Below are 22,624 nucleotides of genomic sequence, written 5' to 3' on the forward strand. Positions count from 1 at the left end.
GACAGCCGCCCGGTGTGCGAGGAGGCAGGCGAAGGAGAAGGAATGGGTTCTGCTGCCACCTGGCTCCTAACACTCACCCTCAACCTGGTTTGGACCCCAAGAATTCATCAACAATTCCAGGAACACCCCTCCTTGGCCTCCTTGTCTGCCCCAGTCTTCAAGCTGCCCAGGACCCTAGGCCTCCTGAACGTGACAGGTCCACAGGCAGAAGGACAACAGGGAAAAGCCAATCCATGATGTCTCTTAAACGAAGACCTAAAATACTCTATGAATCCTTGTTGTTTCATGGCTGGAAGTGACACACGCAATGGAGCCATCTTACTGCGGAAGCAGGGCTGCTGTTTTGCTTTGTTTAAACAGCGCACATTTATCACCTGGCAGCTGGTGATCTCAGATTAATCCCTTGCCGTCCCACAATCTCCGTGTCTCTCTGTCTCTCTATCCTTCTCTGTCTCCCTGTCTCTCTCCATCTCCCTATCTGGCTCCATCTCCCCCACAACCCTCCCTGCCCCCAGCACGTTCCCAGGGGTCAGAATCTTCTGGAATGATAAGAAAAAACACCATGAGGGGTTTCCCTGGTGTGGTCCAGTGGTTAAGAATCTGCCTGCCAATGCAGGGGATGCGTGTTTGATCCCTGGTCTAGGAAGATCCCACAGGCCGCAGAGCAACTAAGCCCGTGGGCCACAACTACTGAAGCCTGCGTGTCTAGAGCTTGTGCTCTGCAACAAGAGAAGCCACTGCAGTGAGAAGCCCGCACACGGGAGCAAAGAATAGCTCCCGCTTGCTGCATCTAAAGTCCACTAGGAGCCATGAGGACCCAGAGCAGCAAAATCAGCCAATCAATCAGTCTTTAAAAAAAAAGAAAGAAAACACAGTGACTAAGTCTTCCCCCTTCAGGTAGCCCCTTGGGTTCGAGAAGCCGGACACGCTTCGGTCCACCGGGGAAGTGTCAGGAAAGGAGGAAGATGCCCTCCTGAGTCAGAGAGGAACAGCTCTCAAGTTCCCAGTAAGACCCCTTTCCCCAGTCGGCTTCCCACGAACTTGAGTTCCAGCTTCATCTGCTTGACAGATCAGCCGCTTCACGGAAACGATGGGGCCGGGTAGCAAGTCATGAATAACACAGAAGCCCGCGGCCCCTGGACCAACTGGAACAGGTTTCTATTTTGGGGCTTTTCGGCAAAGCCTCAGGGACCGGGAGCCACAGCTCCAGGAGAATCGGGAAGCAAAATGGCTGTCAGAAAAAGCCATAAAAAAGGAAACATTTCAATAAAGGGTATTAAAATATAAAGGAATGATACATTTTTAAACACGTCTCACTGGTTTTCCCCAAGGCCCCCGCAACTTGCTTCTGGAAGGGTGAAGGGGAGGCTTTGGAAACGTGAGTTTAATTGTCTCTTAAACAACACCCAGGGCTGTCCCCCTCCCCGCCCGGCTCGAGGCAGCCCTTGTCCAGCTCCCGAGGAGACCTGTCTGCCGGTGCAGCGACCATGCTGGCAGCCCCGTCCGCGCAGAGCTGTCTGGGCTTCACAGACTTTATATTGTATTATTTAACACCCAACCCTTTCAGCGTGTGCCGCGGCCGCACAGTTTATGTTCCCAGCAGAGGGGAAATAACTGAAGGGATATTTGCAAAAAGCCAAGTTAAGTAAATATTTTATGCCCATTAATGTGAAGGCTGGTGATGTTGTGTGAGGGCAGCCTATGGGAGCGGAGCAGTCCCCACAGAATGTGCAGAGGGTACCGAGGGGGTCCCCGCAAGCAGCAAACGGAGCACCCCCGATTCTCAGCCTCCCTGTGAGGGCGAGACCCCGGGCCTCCCCAAGGCAGGGGGCCCACCCACACCCCTGCCGCCCGCTCCAACGGCTCTTAGGAACTGGCCTGTTTCCGGTTGAAGTCAAAACAAGAAAAACCTGGAACCTGATGTCTTTCCTTAAAAGGCAAAACTTTCCATGAGCAGACTCTATTAGTTCAGTTAACGTGGTCCTCAAAGTGGGGTCCCCTGGAAGCATTAGAGTCCCCTGTGGGCGCTCGGGCCCCACCCACGACCCCAACACTCTGGGTCACACTCACGTGGACTCTCGGAGACACAGGTTTCTCTGCAGTATCTCCCTGTCTGAACTGGACTGAGCAGGTTGGCTGCAGGCAGTGCCAGGGGTGATCTCCCTGAACTGCTGTGTTTAGGCTGTTTCACAGGCTGAGGTACTTGCCGAAGCTGCAGAGAGGCTTCTGGAAGGGGCCAAGGGTATACAGCTTCACACAGCCAGGTGGTAACTGTAACCCCAAATCTGGGAGCCCCAACTGCCCCTCCTGACTCCCTGGGTCCCAAGAGCCCATCTCGGGCCCTGGAATCAAGGCAGGGCAAGGCAGGCCGGGGAGCCCTGGCTAAAGGTGGGAGTGAGCAGAGGCCTCCACTGGCCGGACACTCTTACTGGACATCATCCTTCAGTGAGTCTCCTTGCCTGTTCCTTCGGGGCAGAGAATCCAGTTTTCCTAGACTGAAGGCAGGACAGAAGGGGGCCCCACAGGCCCATGGATAAGCTATGTCCAGTCCAGGGACTGCAGCTTTGGCAAGGAGCTGGCCCTGGCCCCGTGGTGCCATCTTCAGGCCCTCCCTACCCTCCCCCAGGGCCCTGTGAGGGGGCATCTGAGGGAGGGGCCTTTCCGGGAGCCAGTCCTCAGGCAAAGTCTCCCCTCCCAAGTCAGACTGGGGTGCAAAGTCTGTAGGTGGGAGCCTGAGGCCAAGGTTAAGGCGGTCCGCGAAATGGCACCACCACCCCCTAACCTGAGGCTTCCCACTAGCAAGGTCCTCCTACCAGCTGGATGAGAGAGAGGAAGGGAGAAGTCATCTCCCTGGGACGGGGAGGTGCTAGTGGATACTCCTTCCTTCTAGGAGCCTGGAGAGAGGGGGCAGAGCATGGGGGAGGGCAAAGCCAGGGAGGCGGGTGCTGGGAAGGGCAGGCCTAGAGGGATGGGGGGGGGCGCTTGTGGAGGTGGGAGGGAGGGGGAGGGGGCCGGCACCGGGACGTCTCAGCAGCCATCAGGCACCGTAAGGAGGTGCTTGATCGAGATGCTCCCTTACGCAGATCAATGGCAGCAGAGTCATTAGCTGCAATAAGGGATGGAAGTGAAGGGCCCAATTGACAATCGATGCGGGGTGAGCAGGACAGACAGGGAAGGGCCTGGCAGAGGACACCGGGGCCAGCAAGGGACATCTTGACCCCAGGTGGCAGCCAAGGTGTCCCTTCTCCCCTCCAGGGGCCTGCTGTCACCGCCACGGTCTGGGCTCCCTGTGGCCCAGTAGGACTGCTGATGGCCGGACGCTGGGGATTTGCGGGGGTGGACGTGTGGGGCAGCGCCTGAGGAAGGAGGCGTGAGAGTGTCCCGGGGAGGCCCGCTCCTGCAGCAGCACTAGATGGTGGGAGTCAAGGCGGCGCGCCTCGGGGGACGTGAGCTCCCAGACGGAGGAGCTGAGGAATCAGGCTCAAGGAGGGCAGTCACGGCAAGACCAGTCAGCCCTACTTCCCATCTGAGCCACCCTAAGACTCAGAATCCACGGGAAGGATCAGGGCCCACTTGAGAGGAGACGATCCCAACAGTGCCCACCATCCAGAGAACCAGGGGCCACCCGTGATGGGAGAGATGGTGCCCCCAAGCTTCCAGTCCTGCAGATTCAAGAACGCCCATGCCAGCGTGTGACCTCTCCAGGCAGACTCCCCAGGGTCCCTTGAGACCCCCTGTCACGGGACAGAAGCACCAGACAGCTTGTCCCCACACTGTCCCCTGGAGGGAAGGCTCCACAGAGTTCTCCAGGCACAGAGGACTCTGGGGTTTCTCCCTGTGGGGACAAAACACCCCCCTGGCATCCGGACTCACTGGAGCATCTACAGGCCTGACAAAGGATCTGCACCTGCTCTGGAAGCCGAAGGTCTAAAGGAGAAACTGGTCACATCCATATCTCAAAGGGACACCTACAGGGGTTTCCAGCATGACCGTAAAGGTCTCAGCAAAGGCAGGAGGTGGAGGGAGAGAAAGGAGACAGTGGACAAGATGCAGCGAAGCAGAGGAGAGGAAGAAGGCACAGGGTGATCCAGGGCCACTGTGCCCAGCGGGGGAGCCCATGACAGGAGGGCAGGGCCATGCCCAGGGGACAGGGCTCAGAGACAGCAAGGGAAAGCAGAGGATGGTTGGTGGTGACTGAGCCGCTCCGTGCCTCAGTTTCCCCATCCGCAGCATAAGGCAGCAGGGAGTCAGCCCACAAGACGGAAGCCTCACAGCAACACAGCAACCTGGATCCTGCCCTGGATGCTTAAGGGCCCAGATAATAGACGTGAAAACACGCAGCGGGTGTTCACCTCTGCAGTGCATAAACCCAAACTGGGACGATGCAAAGAAATCAGCCTGCAAGGAGGACTCCAAAATCTGTGAAGGGCTTCACATGAAAAAATACAACAGGTGTTCAAATAAAACCTTGAACTGAAATTCAAGGCTCAGACATTCATCAGTGTATGAATGAAATAAATAAAATGAGGTCCACCCATACAACGGAGTATTATTCAGTCAGAAAAAAAGGAAGGAAGTTCGACACATGCCATGACATGAATGAACCTTGAAAACAGCACCAGGCACAAAAGGCCACGTGCTGTATGATTCTGTTATAGGAAAGACCCAGAATAGGCAAATCCACAGAGGCAGAAAGTGGGTTGGTGGTCTTCTAAGGGGATCGGGGTAGCAGGGGGGTCAAGGGAATAAATAGGGTGTGATGCACAATGGGCACAGGGTTTCTTTTCAAGACAATGACCATGTTTCGGAATGATCAAGGGGTGGCAGTTTCACAACACTGTGAACATACCAAATGCCTCTCACCTGTTCACTTTAAAACGGTTTATTGAAGGTTCTGTGGGTGTTACTTCAATGAAATAAGACAACGACCACAACAGTAATAATAATATCGAGTGCCAGCTATGAGCTGGACAGGGTTCTAAGGGTGTAGCTCAGTGAATTGTCGCAAAGACCCCATGAAGTGGGAGCCCTACTATCCCCCTTTTATTGCTGAAGGAATCAAAGCTCAAAGAGGGTGAGTGACTTACTCAAGGTCACCCAGCCAGTAAGGGTAGAGTGTGATTTGAATCCCACACTCTGGCTCCAGGACAATTGCATTTGTCCTGGAACTGGCTTCCCTGGCGGCTCAGACAGTAAAGAATCTGTCTGCCAATGCAGAAGACCCAGGTTTGATCCCTGGGTCAGGAAGATCCTCTGGAGAAGGGAATGGCAACCCACTTCAGTATTCTTACCTGGAGAATCCCATGGACAGAAGAGCCTGGCGGGCTACAGTACATAGGGTCAAAAAGAGTCAGACATGGCTGGGTGACTAACACCACCATCAGGAAAGAGGATGATGGGAAGCCAGCAAAAGACAGCAAGCAGCTGCCATGGCCCCAGCCTTGAAGGGTCATCTTGGGCCCCCAGAGCTGGCTACAGAAGGTCATTGCATCCACTGGCTGGGCAGGAGGCACTCCCCAAACCCTGAGCCCTCCTCTGGCTTCTTGGAGAGTCACTGGAGCAGACACCAGGACCACTCTCCATCTGGCACTCAGAGTGACCTCTGGAGGGCAATCTTGACCCTGTCAACACCCCTGCCCTTCACCCAAGGCCCGCATGCCCCTCCCTGGCCCCTGCTCTCGGCCTTTAATAGAGCAGCTCCCCTGCAGGGATGAAAGTACAAAAGCGGAGCCCTGTCTTGCTTGAGGACACAGCTACGGGTGGCCCACAGTGGCCGCAGAGGTTTTTCTTTGTAATTGGTTTAAAAAAAGATAGACGAAGATATTTTTGGATTATCATTATCAACATAAGACTATAATGGGATGAATTCTCCCAGTGTGCTCAGGCCCCAGGACACAGCTGTGACACCCCCACTCAGGGATCTAAGGACTGAAGCCACGGGAGGTGACTCCACGGCTTAGCAAGGACACCAGGGCCTTCCCACCCACCACCCCTGAGCGGAGCCTCCACCCCCTGGCCTGGCTGCTCCCTCAACCGGGGGCCCTCTCGCCTGCCCCCCTGCCTGCTGTCCCCCTCATCCTGGAGCCTGCTTGGGTCCCACCACCCCTTCCTCTGAGAAGCAGTCCTGACCCCCGACCAGGGCAGCCTCCCCTCCTGCAGGGCCCCCTTCCCACCAGCCGCCCCTCTGCTGAGCGGGGCTGGCTGATGATGACAACTGGGCACAGACGCGACTTTCCTTGGTGGCTTCCGGGAGCCTCTCGGTATTGCCGGTCTGCCATGGGCGGCTTTGTCCCCAGGGTGTGCCGCGCGCTCCGGCGGGCACCCCCGGGAACCTGGGGAACCCCTCCAACTCTGTGAGTACAGCCACGTGCCCCCTGCCAGGAGGATGAGCCCCAGGAAGGACATCCAGCCCTGAGCCTCGGGGACAGATGACCCAGGAGGACGTGAGCGGACCTGGGCAGAAGCCACCTCTGGGACTCATCCCAGTTCCGCCCCAGGTGGACGAGAAAAGCCTGCCGGGGGCCTGGAACAGATGGGCCAGGCTCCGGACCCCTGCCCGGCCCACCATCTGTCCTGACAGTCGGCCCGTCTGCCCGGGCAGCCCCTCCTCGCAGCCCACCATCTGCCCGGCCCGCTGGGTCCTCCCCCTGGCTCCAGCGGGGCCCTCGGGAAGGGACGGCAGGAGCCAGAGCCCAGACCTGGCTGCTTGGATGGGCCCCATATGGCACCCCTGAGGGGGAGGGGACAGCAGAGCCCCTCCAGGGCTGGAGGCACCTCTCAGATGCTGCCTCACAGCCGAGGGGGGCAGAGAGGGGAAGACAGGAGGCTTTGCCCCTGGGGGAGGCGGAAACCACACATCTCCTCCTCCTCCCCTGAGGCCTGGGTGGGGGGTCCAGTGTCTGAGGGGTCCCTGCTGGAAATGCCTGGACCGCAGCCCTCACCCAGACCTTCACCCCCCACTCAGTTCGCTCCTCCAGGCCCCTGGGCATCACCATCTTCTCCCTAGGACCGCCATGGCCTGAGAAAGAAGAGCCACTTTTATCCGGGGCCCAGGCCAGGCCAGGCTGCAGAGGAAGCAGGACACCATAAGTCCCAGTTCAGCCTCCAAGCCCCTCAGTCAAGTGCAGGGCCCACCTTGGCGACCCCAACCTGCCGACCCCCTGCCGTCTGCCCAGAGGAACCAGGGCCTCCCATGGGGACCCACCTTGGCTACAAGGCATCTCTCAGGCCTTCGGGAGGTGGCAGCCAAGCCCAGGAGTGTCAGCTGCAGCAAGAGCACCCCCAAGAGGTCGGGCGATGACATGAGCCCTCAGCCCCTACCTCCGCCTCACGACCCCCTTGTCCATGAACCCTCCACCCCTGTCTCCTTCCGGGATCCCCCTCATTGTGTAACGTGATTGCTCCTCCACAGATGACACAGCAGGCACATGAGTCGTCCTTGGTGAGAGGGGCTGGCTCCTCCCTGGCTGGTTCCCTCCCTGGATGTAGGGATCTACCTGCTCTGTCGGCACACCCCTCATGTGCCTGGGTTCTTCCTGGTGGGTCAGGCTGAGGCAGGTCCATTCTGCGAGCCTCAGAGAGCAGCCTTGCAGGTGGTCAGCCCCCTCTGTCTGGTCCCATACCCCCTACTCCCCAACCTGAAAGTAGCCCCCAGGTGGCACGCAACAAGGAGGATGGCAGGAGCCTGGAGGACAGGACCCCCCAACTGTGCTGTGTCCCCTTCCAACCCCAGGAGCAAGCAGCCCCTGGGGCCTTTCCCCACCTGTCTCCCCAACACGGCCCTCCTGAAGGGTTCCCCTAGGAAGAGCGTCCATTTACCAAGCGTGATCCTTCCTGCTGACGCACCATTCACCACGAGGCATCCTGGAGCGGGTGGGTGCCCTGCCCACGGCCCACCACGCTGGGCCACTCCCCATTTCCTTCAGGTGCAGGAGTCTGGGCCTGGACCCTCAGACCCCCAGGGCACCCACCCACTGGTCAGCTTCCTTCAGTGACACCCATCTGCCCTCCCCCAGCCTCCATCGGATAACCACACAAACGCCTGCTTTCCATGTCGGGGCAGGTGGAGGAGAGCCCGAGTCAGCAGAGCCGGAGAAGAGGGGCCAGGAAGCCACGCCAGCTTTGCAGCTGTCACCGTCGCCGGCGGGAGCTTGCTGAGGCTGGGGCCAGCACCACCGAACCCACCACTGCACGCCCCGCAGGGCACTGCGCGCCCCGCAAGGCGCAGTGTCTGTCCTCCCTTGGCTCCCCTAGGCTGGCTGGAGGGGGCGGGCAGCGGCAGTGAGTGGAGACAAAAGTGTGAGACACCAGCTGGCCGCTGCGACCAAAGCCGACAGAGCCGTGGCTCAACAGCACCACCTGGTGGACATGTCGGAGACTACAGAGCCAGGCGTCTTCGTCTGTTGTTTCGGTTCTGAGATTTCTTCCGCTTTTCCCAGCGCGGCTCTGTGACTATCAGAATCCACTGCCCTTTAATCGGATTCTGCTTAGATACGGCTTATTATCAGAGGGCCCAACCCAGGCACTTCAAACAAGGCAGGAAAATAAATCCCCCAAAGAAAAAGCTTCTGGTGAGCAAGCCCCCTCTCCAGTGCTAGACTGTCAGTCACCCCCTGTCCAAGGGAATTGCCCTTCCTCCCATCACTGATGTGATAGGCACCCGTGGCCTGCATTTTGAGGGGAAAAAATCAGAAATCTCTGGCCAAAGGGGAAAATCAAGCCCAAGAAAGAACAGTGAACACAACTGGCTGAAACAAACAGAATATATGAAGTAGAAAAACAGAAAGGGGAGAATAAACAAACCAAAACAAAACCTCATGGGAAACTCATTGAAAGTAAGTAAGGCCTAACTCTTTATTCAAAAAAACTGTTCACTAAAAGAAAAACAATTTGTGATTTCCCTTTTTGAAGTCTATTTCAGGGTAACCTGATAACTCAATTGATGAGGGAAGGTTTGTTTAACAGAATTCTCACTGCTCCTTGTAAAACATGAGAATCCCATGGATGTAGGAGTCTGGTAGACTAGAGTCCATGGGGTCACAAAAAATCGGACACAACTGAGCGACTTCACTTGTAAAACAATGATTCTAGGAGGAAAGCACCATATTTGCACGCTCTCATGAAATAATTATTTCTTGGGACTTCCCTGGTTGTCCAGTGATTAAGAATCCAACTCAGAGTCCCAGATGTGAAGGATTCTGGCAGAAAGGTGAGCCTGAATCTAGCTTCTAGAGCTAAAGTCCCATTTCCAGGAAAAGTGAGGATGAAGTGACACCAAAAGGAAGCAATCTTCCCTCGTAGCTCAGTCAGTAAAGAATCTGCCTGCAACGCAGGAGACCAGGGTTCAATCCCTGGGTCAGGAAGATCCCCTGGAGAGGGAAATGGCAACCCAGTCCAGTATTCTTGCCTGGAGAATCTCATGGTGAGAAGAACCTGGCAGGCTACAGTCCGTGCGGTCACAGGAGTTGGACACAACTTAGCGACTAAACCACCGAAAGAAAGCAATCAGATCCAGAAAATGGGTGACAATCAGCAGGACAGTATATCTGGTTTCTGTAGCAAGTCATGGCTGAAGGGAAATGGGGAGGAGGGTCTTGATCTAGATTAAGAGAAATTTTAAGAGACACAACAATTAACTTGTGGACCTTGTCTGGAACCTGATTTAAACAGACCAACTGCAAAAAGTTCTCTTTGAGACGATCAGAGAAATGTGGTTATAAATAGGGCATTCACTGATACCAAGGAATTACCGTTAATTATGACATTGTGCTAATGGAGCTGTAATTATGTCACCAAGTTTCCCCTATTTGGAAAGTTGCATCCTGATATTCACAGGAGCAAAGTTACAGAATATCTGCTAACAGGCTTGAAAGTACTTCAGCCAGGGAATAGCAAAGGACAAGGAAACAGCAGTAGATGAAGTAAATGTGACAATTTGATAATTGGGGTAATGCACACATGAGAATTTATGGTGCTAGTCTGTCTTTAAAGGATTTTGAAAACTTTCATTGTAAAAAAAAAAAAAATTTTAAGAAAGACATGCCCTGTCTCCTACAAACCTCATCTGACATTGTAGAAATTTTAGAAGTTGCAGAAGCTGACTCAACTTATATCCCTGAGCCTCATCTTCTCTGTTGCTCTGGTAATATTCATTTGGGGGAGAGAAAGTCTATGGTGTTATCATTACTCTTCTATGGTTCCTGCACCCGAAAGCCCATGGGGCTCTTGTTGCAGGGCTGGGCACCTGGGGGGAGTCTCTACTGGGTCCCCACCAAGGATCCTGGATGCCTTTCATCCCCTCCACAACCTTCGTGGACTTTAAGACCCAGTGCAACACTGCGCTGGGGAAGGAGCTCCCCCAGAGGTCCTGTAGTCCCTACACTTCCTCTGTGGTCGACAGAACGATGACCCCCAAAATGTTCACATCCCAATTCCTGCAGCCTGTGAATACGGTACCTAATGTGGCAAAAGGGACTTTACACGTGTGACTAAGGAGCCTGGGAGGGTGGGTTATCTGGTTGGGCCCAGTGTCACCATCACAAAGGCGTTTTTAAGATTGGGAGGTCAGAGAAGATGTGACAACAGAAGCAGAGGTTGGAAGGATGCAGTAGAGCTGGGGACCCTGGGCCCAGGACTCACTCATGCCTCCAGACGGAAGGCAGCCCTGCCAAGTCCTAGATTTCAGCCCAGAGAGACGCTGACCTCCGGAACTGTAGAGAAAAATGCGTGTTATTTTAAGCCACTGAGTTTACGGTCATTTGTTACAGCAGCCACAGGAAGCTCGTGCACTCTGCAAGGCTCATCTGAATGCTGGAGTCCGGGGAGCTACAGGGGCTGAGAAGCTCACCTTGGTGGTTTGGGGGCAGATGATACATCAGCCACATCCCCCCATGCCTCACCTCCCTTCCTGTTTGGCCTCCACCCTTGACAGGGAGCAAGGGCAAACCCGCAGTGAACCAGTCCCGCTGGGCAGGCTGCACTAATTCTCTGAGACAGAGCTGCTCCTTCACCAGCCCCTCCACCGACTCCAGGAGGCCCAGCCTGAGCAGCCTGTGGGAGACAGGGCCCCCACATACGCTCTCTTCTACCTCAGCCCTGCTCCTGCCCCCCTGCCGGGAATGCAAGTTCTTGATTTTATCTGTCTGCAGCCCCAGCCCACTCCACACACCTCCGAGGGTCAACCAGCCTCCTGAATCACGAAGCCTGTGACCATCAACAACGCTGTGGAGACAGGCGGGCAGGTGAGGATTCCCAAGGACCTGCCCAAGGCAGGTCGAAAGGGACACCGCATGAAAGGGACACCGTTCCTGTCCCCAGATAAGGATGATGAGTTGGGAGAAGCAGGCCTGGCAGTGACACGCTAAACACCCCCTATCTGCTCAGCAGGGTCAAAGGTAGTCCCTTATCTGTCCTGGAAAGTTCCTTCTTCATTATCAGCACATAAACTGCATCCAAATAGTTATATAATAGACGGTTCTGGAGATAGCGGGTCATCCAAAAGTCTCGAGGGAGAAGATGCTGCAATAAACAGAGATGTCATCTGTCTGCAGTGTCCGGAAGAGTCCACCACTGGCTCTGGCCTTCAGGACCCACCACTCCCACCCCCGTCCACCACCTTCGTGCCTCTTAGAGCCCCCAGCCCACCAAGGTGCCCGATGCTTTCTGGGTGCCAGTGGAAGGAATAAAGACACCAATAAAGAGACCTCAGACACTGTCCCACTGTCCCGTGGCCTAACCCCCTGGAGCTGTGCCCCTTCTCTTCCCCTGCCCATCAGAACTCAGCCGCTGGAACAAGGGGAAATTGTTTACACCAACGCACTCAAGAAAAAACCCTTTTGGAAAATTCCAGGCCTGAGTCCTGAGTGCCCCTGGAGACCATGACTGGTGGCAGAGGACCAAACCAGCTGCAGTTCCAAGAAGAGAAGAGGGGGAAAGATTTACACCCAAAACAAGGGGACAATGACAAAGCAAGTTTGAATTATAAACACCAGTAGGTGAGCTTTGTGGGGACCAAGGAGCTCTGAATGATGCTGTGACTTTCAGAGGAGGGCGTACCAGGCAATGGGTTCCTGGGGGAGGGGGGTACTCAGCCAAATACAGAACAAACATGACCCCTGGCCAGTGGGGTCTTGAAAGGGAGAGTCCTGGCTGTCCCCCAGGCACTCAGGAGCTGAGAGACCTCAGGGTCACCTGGGGTTGGGGGGTGGGGGGCGGGGGTCCAGGTGGGAAGAGATGCCAGCAAAACTGATGTCCTGCCCCAATTAGCAGAGGCTGCTTCGGATCCCCTGACCACCCCCCATAACCCTGATACCTCTCCTGGGGGTACTCTGAGAAGGTGGTGCTCATACCCAGAGGAGGAGGAGGGCTGGGAGAGACCCACTCAGGCCTTGCTGCCCAGGGAAAAGACCACTGCTCCAAGGACACTGATGCAAGAACCCCTCAGCACAGGCAGGAGTCACTTGTGTCTCATCATCCTTCTTGCAGTGGGCCTCCCGGGGGGCTGCTAGCTCCAGGGGGAGCACTGCAAGCCAGAGGGGCCTCCCTGTGGTAGATTCTTGGGGCTGAAGGGACACTGCAGCCTCAGGGTCCCCGGTGGAGAGAGAGCTCGTCCCCAGCTAGCTGTCCACTGCCAGACCAGCCCATCCCATCATGACCCAGATCATAGGCTGAGCACCTCAGCTGCTCCCCTCTCCCCAGCTGATTTTTCACTTGTAACTTTTATTTATTTATTTATTTTGGTAGAGAGCTGCACTGGGTGTTCATCGCTAAGCACAGGCTTTCTCTGGTAGAAGCCCGCGGGCTCCAGAGAGCTGGCAAGCTCAGTCGTTATGAAGCACAGGCCTAGCTGCCCTGCAGCATGTGGGATCCTCCCAGACCAGGGATCAAACCCATGTCCCCTGCACTGGCAGGCAAATTCCCAACCACTGGACCATAGGGAAGTCCCCAAATCAGCAGTTTTCGATGAAGGCGGCAGCAGGCAGATTTACTGGAAAACACGTCCAGAAGGGACTCTGCTCCCAAGACCGAGAGGCCACGGAGGCCAGGAGCCTGCATTAGAGGGCAGAGTCTCCTCCCCGCCCAGCTGACCAACGGCCCGGAGAGTTGGGCCGGGCCCTAGTACTGGACCCAGGGCCACCTGCCCTAGGTACCACCTGCATCTTCCCGGGGCAATTGAGTCCTTCTCCGCTGGTTCGTCTCAGTGGGAACACAGGGCAAGTGCCTGGCTGACAAACGACCCCCAGCTGCCCCTCTCCTCACAGATGCAGGAGCAAGCAGGAGGGCCTAGACTGTTCTAAAAAGATGCTTACTACTGCTACTGCTAAGTCACTTCAGTCGTGTCCGACTCTGTGCGACCCCATCCCTGGGACTCTCTAGGCAAGAACACTGGAGTGGGTTGCCATTTCCTTCTCCAATGCATAAAGAGATGCTAGTCACTCCCAACAGCCCAGCAGGTGAGCTCCCAAACCCGGCCAGTGTCCCGGGCTCTGCTGAGGCTCTCAAAGGAATCACAAACACGGGAGTTTCCTTTATGCCAACCAGAACCGCAGAAAGCAAGCTTGCTCAACAGGTGAAGGGTACCAGGACATCACCAGGAAGGACTCAGGCACACACCCTCACCCAGGGGCTCCTGACTGCTTCCTCAGGCCCCTGAATAGAGGGTCCCCGAGGCAAGTCTGGGCACCTGGCCTGCCAGCCCGAGACCCCTCTCCAAGGTGAGCCCTCCCTCACTGTCTGAGCACCTCCATCAGCCAGAACCTGGAAGTTAATTCCTGTTTAATGGGCAGCTGCTGTCATGGAATAAACATTGGAGTGATGTGTGAGCAGGGAGGAGCGAGGAGCTAACGGAGGGCAGGAGGAAGGTGAGAGCAAGGGGATGGGCCCAACTAGCACAGCGGGAGTCCAGGGAGAGGGTCGACAAAGGGAGGGGGTCGAGGAGGGGAAGACGAGCTGGGTGAGGGTCACAGATGGGCAGAGGTCTATGGGGGAAGGGGGAACGGTGCTGGACTCTGGAGGCTTAAGAAGCAACCCCAGGGACTTCCCTGGTGGTCCAGTGGCTAAGGCTCCATGCTCCCAAGTGCAGGGAACCCAGGTTCGATCCCTGGTCAGGGAACTAAGATCCCACATGCCTTGCAGCCAAAAATATATTTTTATTAAAAAAATTACTCCTAATTCCCTCTCTATGCTCCTCTGTATTTTTCAAATTTTCTGAAATACATTTGAATTCTTCTCAAAATTATCTTCTAAGCTGGTTTTGAACTTTTAAAATTGTTTTAATTATTTTTAAATTTGAGGGGACACAGCTTTTATTATTGTGATTTCAATCGATTTGTCTGCCCTCCAGCAAGGGCAGGGAGCCCATCTTTTTTATCTTTGTATCGAAGTCCCCAACACAGAGCAGGCTTCCCACGTTTTAGAGACTATCACTCTACCTCTAAGACAGAATCTAGAATTCTCTAAAGTGAAAGTGTTAGTCACTTGGTATGTCCAACTCTACACCACCCCATGGACTGTAGCCCACCAGGCTCTTCTGTCCATGGGATTCTTCAGGCAAGAATACTGGAGTGGGTTGCCATTTCCTTCTCCAGGGCATCTTCCTGGCCCAGGGATCGAACCCAGACCTCCAGCATTGCAGGCAGATTCTTTACCCTCTGAGCTACCAGGGAAGCAGAATTCTCTAAACCTAGTGTTAAATCACCCCTAACATTCTTGCCATCCCTGAGAGGTCCTAGGATTCCTTTTATTTTTATTTTATTAATTAAATCTTTTTTAATTTTTAACTTAAAAAATTAACTTTTAAGTTTTTTAAAATCACCTTAAAATTTTTTTAACTTAAAAATCAATTTTTAATTAAAAGTTAATTTTTTTCAATTTTCACTTGGAGTAAAACACACAAAACATAAAATTTACATTCATGTTTTCTGCAACCCATCTCAGAAGTCTTTTCACTTTGCAAAACTAAAACTTCATCCCCATGAAACAATAACTCCCCATTCCCCTGCTCCAGCCTTTGGTAACCTCTCTTCTACTTTCAGTCTCTATAAATTTCACTCCTTTAGGAATTCATATTAGTGAATATTACAGTATCTGTCCTATTGTGGCTGGCTTATTTCACTTAACATAGTTCCTTCGAGAGTCATCCATGCTGTAGCAGATGTCAGAATTTCGTTCCTGTTTTGGGATGAATAAGAGTCCACTGTGTGGATGGACCATGTTTTGTTTTTTATTTTTTTTATATTTTAAAAAATTTATACAATTTTAAAGGTTATTTCCCATTTACAGTTATTCAAGAATATTGGCTATATTCCCCATGTTGTCCATCATTGAGCCTATCTTACACCCAGTAGCTTGTATATCCTACCCCTCCAGTTCCCCTATCTCTGGTAACCATTAGTCTGTTCTCTGCACCTATGAGTCTGCTTCTTTTGTGTTACATTCACTCATTTGTTGTATTTTTTAGATTCCACATATGAGTGAGCTTCCCAGGGGGCACAAATGGTAAAGAACCTGCCTGCCAGTGCAGGAGACCTAAGAGACTTGGATTCGATCCTTGGGCAGGAAGGTTCCCTGGAGAAGGGAATGGCAACCCACTCCAGAATTCTTGCCTAGAGAATCCCATGGACAGAGGAGCCTGGTGGGTTACAGTCCGTGGAGTCGCAGACTTGGACACAACTGAAGCAACTTAGCATGCACGCACATATGAGTGGTACCATGCAGTGTATTTTCTGTCTGACTTATTTCACTTTGTATAATGCTCTCCAAGTCCATCTGTGTTGTTGCAAATGGAAAAATTTTCATTCTTTTTATGGTTGAGTACTATTCCATTGTATATCTATACATATATGTCTTCTTTATCCATTCATTGTGGACACATAGGCTGCTTCCATATCTTGTCAACTGTAAATAATGCTGCTATGAACACTGGAGTGCATGTATCTTTTTCAAATTAGCGTTTTGTTTTGTTTTTTAACATATACCCAGGAGTAGAATTGCTGGGTCCTATGGCATTATTTTTAGCTTTTGAGAAATCGCCATATTCTTTCCATAGTGGCTGCACCAATTGACATCTCCACCAACAGGGTATGAGGAGTCCCATGTCTCTGTATCCTCATCAGAATTTGGTATTTGTGTTCTTTCTGATGATAGTCATTATGACTGGTGTAAAGTGATGTCTCATTGTGGTTTTGATTTGCACTTCCCTGATGTTTAGCAATGCTAAGCATCTTTTCATGTGCCTGTTGGTCATCTGTATTTCCTCTTTGGAAAAATGTCTATTCAGTTCTTTGGCCCATTTTTTAATTGGTTTGTTTAGTTTTTGGGTGTTGAGTTATATGAGCTATTTATGTTTGTTAGATATTAACCTCTTACTGGTCATATCTTTCTGCAAATATTTTCTCCTCCTCAGTAGATTGTCTTTTCATTTTGTCAATGGTTTCCTTTGCTGTGCAAAACCTTTTAAGTTTAGTCAGGTCCCATTTGTTTATTTTTGCTTTTATTTCCTTTACTTTAGGAACTGTATCCAAAAGAATACTGCTGCGGTTTATGTCAAACAATGTCAGGTCTATGCTTTCCTCTAGGAGTTTTATAGTATCTGGTCTTACATTTAGGTCTTTAATCCATTTTAAGTTTATTTCTGAATAGGGGACCCTGTTGTATTTATCCATTCATTCACTGATGGTCACCTGGGTTGTTTCCACCCTTTGACTATTGTGAATTAAGCTGCTGTGAATACGGGTGTGCCAGTATCTCCTGGAGATCCTAATTTCAATTCTTTTTTGGATACATCCCCAGAAGAGGGATTGCTGGATCATATGGGAATTCTACTTTAACTTTTTAAGGAACCACCCATCCTGTCTTCCACAGCAGCCAACCATTCCACATTCCCAAGAACGGCACACAGGGTTTCCACTTCTCCGCATCCTCACCAATCCTCGCTGTTCCCTGGTTTGTTTCGTTCAGTTTCGGTGCAGCCAGCCTAAGGGACAGGAGGAGCCTAAGCCCTCTTGGCAGGAGCCAGCCTATAGGAACTGGAATGAAAGCTTCCCCCCTGGGGGATTCTGAGGGCAGCGAGTTGCCTGTACAATACCCTAATGGTGGATACAAGTTGTAAATTTGTCCAAACCCATACAGCGTACAACACCGAGAGTGGTAATGGAAACTACGGACTTTAGGTGATGATAATGCGTCTATGTAGGTTCATCAATTGTGACAAATGTGCCACCCTGCGGGGAGGGGGCAGGGTTTGATAATGGGGGAGGCCATGCATGAGTGGGAAGGGAGGGTATAAGGGAAATCTCTGCACCTTACACTCGATTTTCCTATGAACCTAAAAAGGCTAAACCTAAAACGAATCTTTTTTTTTTTTTTTAACTGTACCCTCCATACATCTGCAAGACTGGGTAGGAGAGGAAAGTAAGAAGGGGGCAGAGAAGCTGGTGTCCCTCAACTCAACAGTTTAAGGGCCTGGCTTTAGACTCACTTTTCCTTCCCTCTCTCCCTCACCCTCTCTTTCCCCCTCTGTCTCTGACGCTGTCTGTCTCCCTCCTCCACAGCTCTGACTCCATCTTCCTCCTTTCTCCCCTCACCAGGCGGTGAAGTCCGCTGATCCCAGGAAACAGTCTGCGGTCTCCACAGGGACCTGCCCTCCAGGGCTGTCCCTGCCCTAGGACTAAGCTACTCTTCAGACAAACTGTCCCCCACCCAGAGTCCAGGTCCCCAACCCTCCCATCCACCCCTCCATCCCATCCCAGACTCTGAAACAAGAGACCCCATCTCTGGGGAGACGTCCCCTGCACACCAGGAAGGAGGCCTGCGAGGAGGAACGAGGCGGCAGGGGAGGGGAGCGCCCAACATCCCCCGAGAGTACTGCTAACCCACAGCACATAATCCTGTTAAAATATTAATCCTCATTTAGCCAGGAGGCGAGGTAGCTGCTGAGATAAAGGCCCTGAGAAGTCATAAAAGGCAACAGCAATTGATAAAGAGGATCGTTGTTGTGCTAATAAAATCCCAGTCGGGAAGGTAGAGTCAGGCCCCAGTAATCAGAGCAGTCATCAGCAGGCAGGTCCCGGCCTCAGCGGGCAGGGGTGACCGCCTCCCATGACACTGGAGGGGGCCAATGGTGGAGACAGAGAGAGAAGGAAGCCAGTTCTCTCTGCTACTCCTCCCCGCAGCACCGCTGGACCGAAGCAGCCCTTTGAGAAGGACTGGCCATCCTTGGACCAGGGTCTCCCCCTCAGGGAATACCACCAAGGGCACAAAGATTGTGGCCCCTCCTGGCGGCACACCGGAGGAGCCCAGGCCGGTCTGTGTGGCTCCTGGTGGCTTCCCACTGCCCCCCAGGCACTTGTCCCAGGCTCAGTGCCCCACCCCACCCAGGGACACAAGGATGAAGCACCCACTCCAGCCCCCAAGTCAGGAGTTCATGTGGACCCCCTCCCAAGATGCAAGGGCCTGCATCCTGGACTCTGTTTGGGAAGGGTCATCACCATGTCCCCAAGTCAAATTCTTCTTTGTCTGGGGCCCTCTTGATGGCAACCCTCTGCTCCAGCTAAACTGTATAACCATGCTGCTCTTCATTCAGCATCCCCAGAAGTAAACAGTGTGCCGGCAACATCACACTCCCCAGGAAAGGGCACGAACTGGCAGCTGAGAGAGACCCAGCCAGACCCAGCTTTGCACTCATCACTGTAGAAATCTGGGAGGTGGACCCCTGACTTTCAAGGCTTCTCCAACAAAGGGGACAGCCCCCGGCTGGAGGGGCCCTGCTCACACCCACTCCCCACCAGGGCATCTGGGGCTCCCTGGCAGGCAGCACAGCCCAGGGGGCACAGTGGCCAGAGAGAGAGAGAGAGAGATTCCCGTTCTCAGAACGAGACAAAAGAAAAACAAGGAGACTGGTCGGGGGCAGAAGGCCACAGCAGAGGTCCCAACCTGCTAAGGTCACCCACGGACTCTTTCAATCAGGCATCAGGAGTCACACAATGCCTTCTGCATGCCAGGAGGCGGGGATAAAGAGTCGCTCACAGCCTAACAGGGGAGACAGAAAGAACTGCAACGTAATTCACTCATACCAGGTCATAAATGAGATTATGGGAACAATGCCTGGTATGACCCTCTCCCCAGCAGAAACCAAACACAGGGCTGGGCAGGCTGGTTTGTCCCAACCTGAGCCCCACGTGCTGCTCAGCTGGCCAGGGTACCTGTGTGCTGCACACGGCCACCTGAATGTATCAAATCTCCCCAGTACCCAGGCCAGTGAGGCCTCTGCGTGAGGTCCTGTGCGGCACCAATGATGCCCTAAACAAGAAAAGCAGCAAACAACCCCCCCATACTTCCTTCTGTGTCCCCAAATAAGGGCCCTTCAGTAGCTCTCTCCACCATGGATCCTGGTTTGCCCATAAATGCTGCGCCCAGAGGAGATATCGGCCGTGTCTCTCAAAGCTACACATGCACCAGACTCAGCTGGGGAGCCCTTGGCTTCAAGAACAGCTGAGATGGTGACTTTTTAAATGCTTTATCAATACCCCAGTAGCAAGGTACACACCCACCACCCAGATCTAATATCATCCCCCAGCCTCTCAAGGAACCAGGGCTTGACTTAATCTATATTGGCTCATTAACTGTGAAAAATACCACATAATATAAGATGTTAATAATCGGGGAAACTGGGCATGGTTTGGGAACCTGGGTATGGGAACTCTCTACTTCTTTTTTTTTTTTTGAACTCTCTACTTCTTTGCAATTCTTCCATAACCTAAACTATCATAAAATAAGTCTGTATTTTTAAAGGTTTTGTCTAACCAGAAAGTATGGTAGATACTTGCATAATTTTTCCCTTTAAATGCATTTATTCATATTCAACAAATATACATTGAGTACATACTCTGGGCTGGCATACACCAGCAAAGAACAATATGGCAGCCCCTGCCTGCAGGGAACTCTGAGTCTACCTGAAGAATCACCAGCACACAAGAGGGTAGGGAAAGTTACAAGTGACAAATATTAATATAAGTGATGGAAGTCTATGGAAAATAGAATCCAGAAGTGCATCTTCCCCAAAATATACACTGCAAATTAAACAGAGAATAAAGCCCTAAGACTCAGGGATCACTTGACCACTGGATCAACGGTCAGAGATGATAAAGCATCTGTACGTGGAGAGCTCAAGATAAGAAATCGTGACATGAAACTCTCCCAGCCTTTCTGGCTTAATATGTTAAGACATCATTACACATCTGCTAAGTCACCCAAAAGGAACAAAAAATAAAATCCAATGAAAACAGTGGGCCAGAGGCGGTACTAGCATCTATCCGCTAGTATCCTGATGGCAATCTGATTATAAGAACCAAGCCGCCTTTACATCCCTTGTCTGATAACCCCTTGCTAAGGACTGTCCCCCAAGGAAATGATGTGAATGGGAAAGAAAAGGAAAAAGTCAGTGATACCAAGATACTCACAGCTGCACTGTTCTTTAAAGAAAAAAATCAACAGCCCCAAAGCCTGACAAGAAGATCCCAAGTGTCTGGTAAGTCACTGAGGTCACTGGGATCTAGCAGTTTTCCAAGGGGGATTCTGCAGGCAAAACACCACATGGGCTCAAGTCTCAGCTCCTCCACTTGCTCAGTGACCTTAAACCTCTCTGTTTCAGTATCCTCACACGTAAAGTGAGGCTATTACTAACTCCTGCCTCCAAGAAATGCTGCAAAGCTTGAACAAGATCATGAATGAAGCCCAGGGTTTGGTCTGCAGAGATACCTTATAACTGTTAGCTACAGTCAACACACTCTCTTTCTGCTGACAAGCTCTAGGAGACCAGGGAATAAAAAGGAAACTACCAGGGGGTGAGCTAAGGAGCTCCCTGCGACAAAATGTGAGTGAGGTACAGAGTCAAAAAAAAAAAAAAAAGAGGAACTACCCCAAGTCTAGCTGAGAGCAGGAAGCAGATCTTTCATGCCACCTTCAGGCCAGAAAGCCACGGCGGCAGGAGAGGGTGAAGAAGCCAGGGCATTTCCACATCCCTGACGGGGACCAGCAGGCGGAAGCGCAGAGTGCGAACAGCGACGCCTCCCTCCCCACATCGGGCACCCACCCAGCCTACCTACCCCAGCTCTGTGCCCCTCCGCCCCTGGCCCCGGCTCAGCCCCAGGCCACTGCACCACCCCCTTACTCCCCTCCCACCTCCCAACCCTCACGCAGCAGCCAGCATATCATGTCAGTCCACCTGCTTAAAGCCCAGCAGTGCCTCCCAGGCCCATTATCCTATTATCGCCTCGGATTAGGTCCCGCTGAGAGTGACAGAAAACCCAAATAACGGAAATGGAAGCAGAGAGAGTGTGACTCTCCCTTGCGAGGGCTCCCCAGGGGCTGAGCCAGTCAAGGCGGGCCGGCCACGCTGCCCAGGATGCCTTGGGGGACCAGGTTCCTTCTGTGTGACCTCTCTCAGAGCGCCCCTTATCATCAGCTCTCGGGGCAGCTTCTGAGCTTGAGGCACCAGAGGGAGGAAGAATCCAAAGAGAGGCAAAGCTGGTACTGTGAGGAGACTGAGGGCTGTCACATGACATTTTTTCTTTCAACCCATTGGCCAGGACATGCTCACATGGCCAAACTGTACTGCAGGGCATGCTGGGAAATGTAGTCTTTATCCTTGGCGGACATTTTATTATAGACGAAAGGAAGAATAACACACATTAAAATATATTAGGAGAACAGACATTAGAATAACTAACATAAAATCCAGCATCCCCCAGGCCTGCCTCCCAGCCTCAAGCCTGGTCGGTCCCCTCCTCCACCTCATCACCGTCATTGCCTGGAAGGTTTTCTTGCCCACACATCACCCAGCTAAACCCATCCTATAGATCTGTGCAGGCTTCCCTGTTAGCTCAGCTAGTAAAGAATCTGCCTGCAACGCAGGAGACCCTGGTTCGATTCCTGGGTTGGAAAGATCCCTTGGAGAAGGGATAGGCTACCCACTCTAGTAGTCACGGGCTTCCCCGGTGGCTCAGACGTTAAGGAATCCTCCTCCAATGCGGGAGACCTGGGTTCGATCCCTGGGTCAGGAAGATCCCCTGGAGGAGGGCATGGCAACCCACTCCAGCATTCTTGCTTGGAGAATCCCCATGTACAGAGAAGCCTATGGGGTCGCAAAGAGTGGGACACGACTGAGCAACTCACCACAGCACAGCGTGAAATGTTGAATCCCCAGATGATCTTTCAGGTCCTCACTCCAGCACTAGAATGAATGTGGTCCCCACTGCCCTCTCCTAAGACACCCACACTTCCTCCGTGGTACATTTGGCAGCTCCTCACACAGGACCATGGGTGGAGCTCCGGGCCATAAGTTCAGTGAAGGGAAGCCTGCCCTCTGTGCCCCAGCTCTGCACAAAGCCAGCACAGGGCAGTCACTACATATCCTGGTTGTAGAAGTCCATGCAGGGGACCATGTCCATCTCTCGGACTCCAGCCTCTGAGAGGCTCATGAGGGGCGGCACTGTGTGTGGATCCCTCCGGGGTGTGGCCCCTCAGATCGGGGAGAGGGCCGAAGAATCTGTACCCGGGGGCCTCACTGCCTCACCGCAGAGGAGGCTACGGGTGGCCCTGAGACCATGGGGATCACCTGATAAGACTC

Source organism: Muntiacus reevesi, chromosome 18, assembly GCF_963930625.1.
Source record: "Muntiacus reevesi chromosome 18, mMunRee1.1, whole genome shotgun sequence".
Lineage (NCBI taxonomy): Eukaryota > Metazoa > Chordata > Mammalia > Artiodactyla > Cervidae > Muntiacus > Muntiacus reevesi.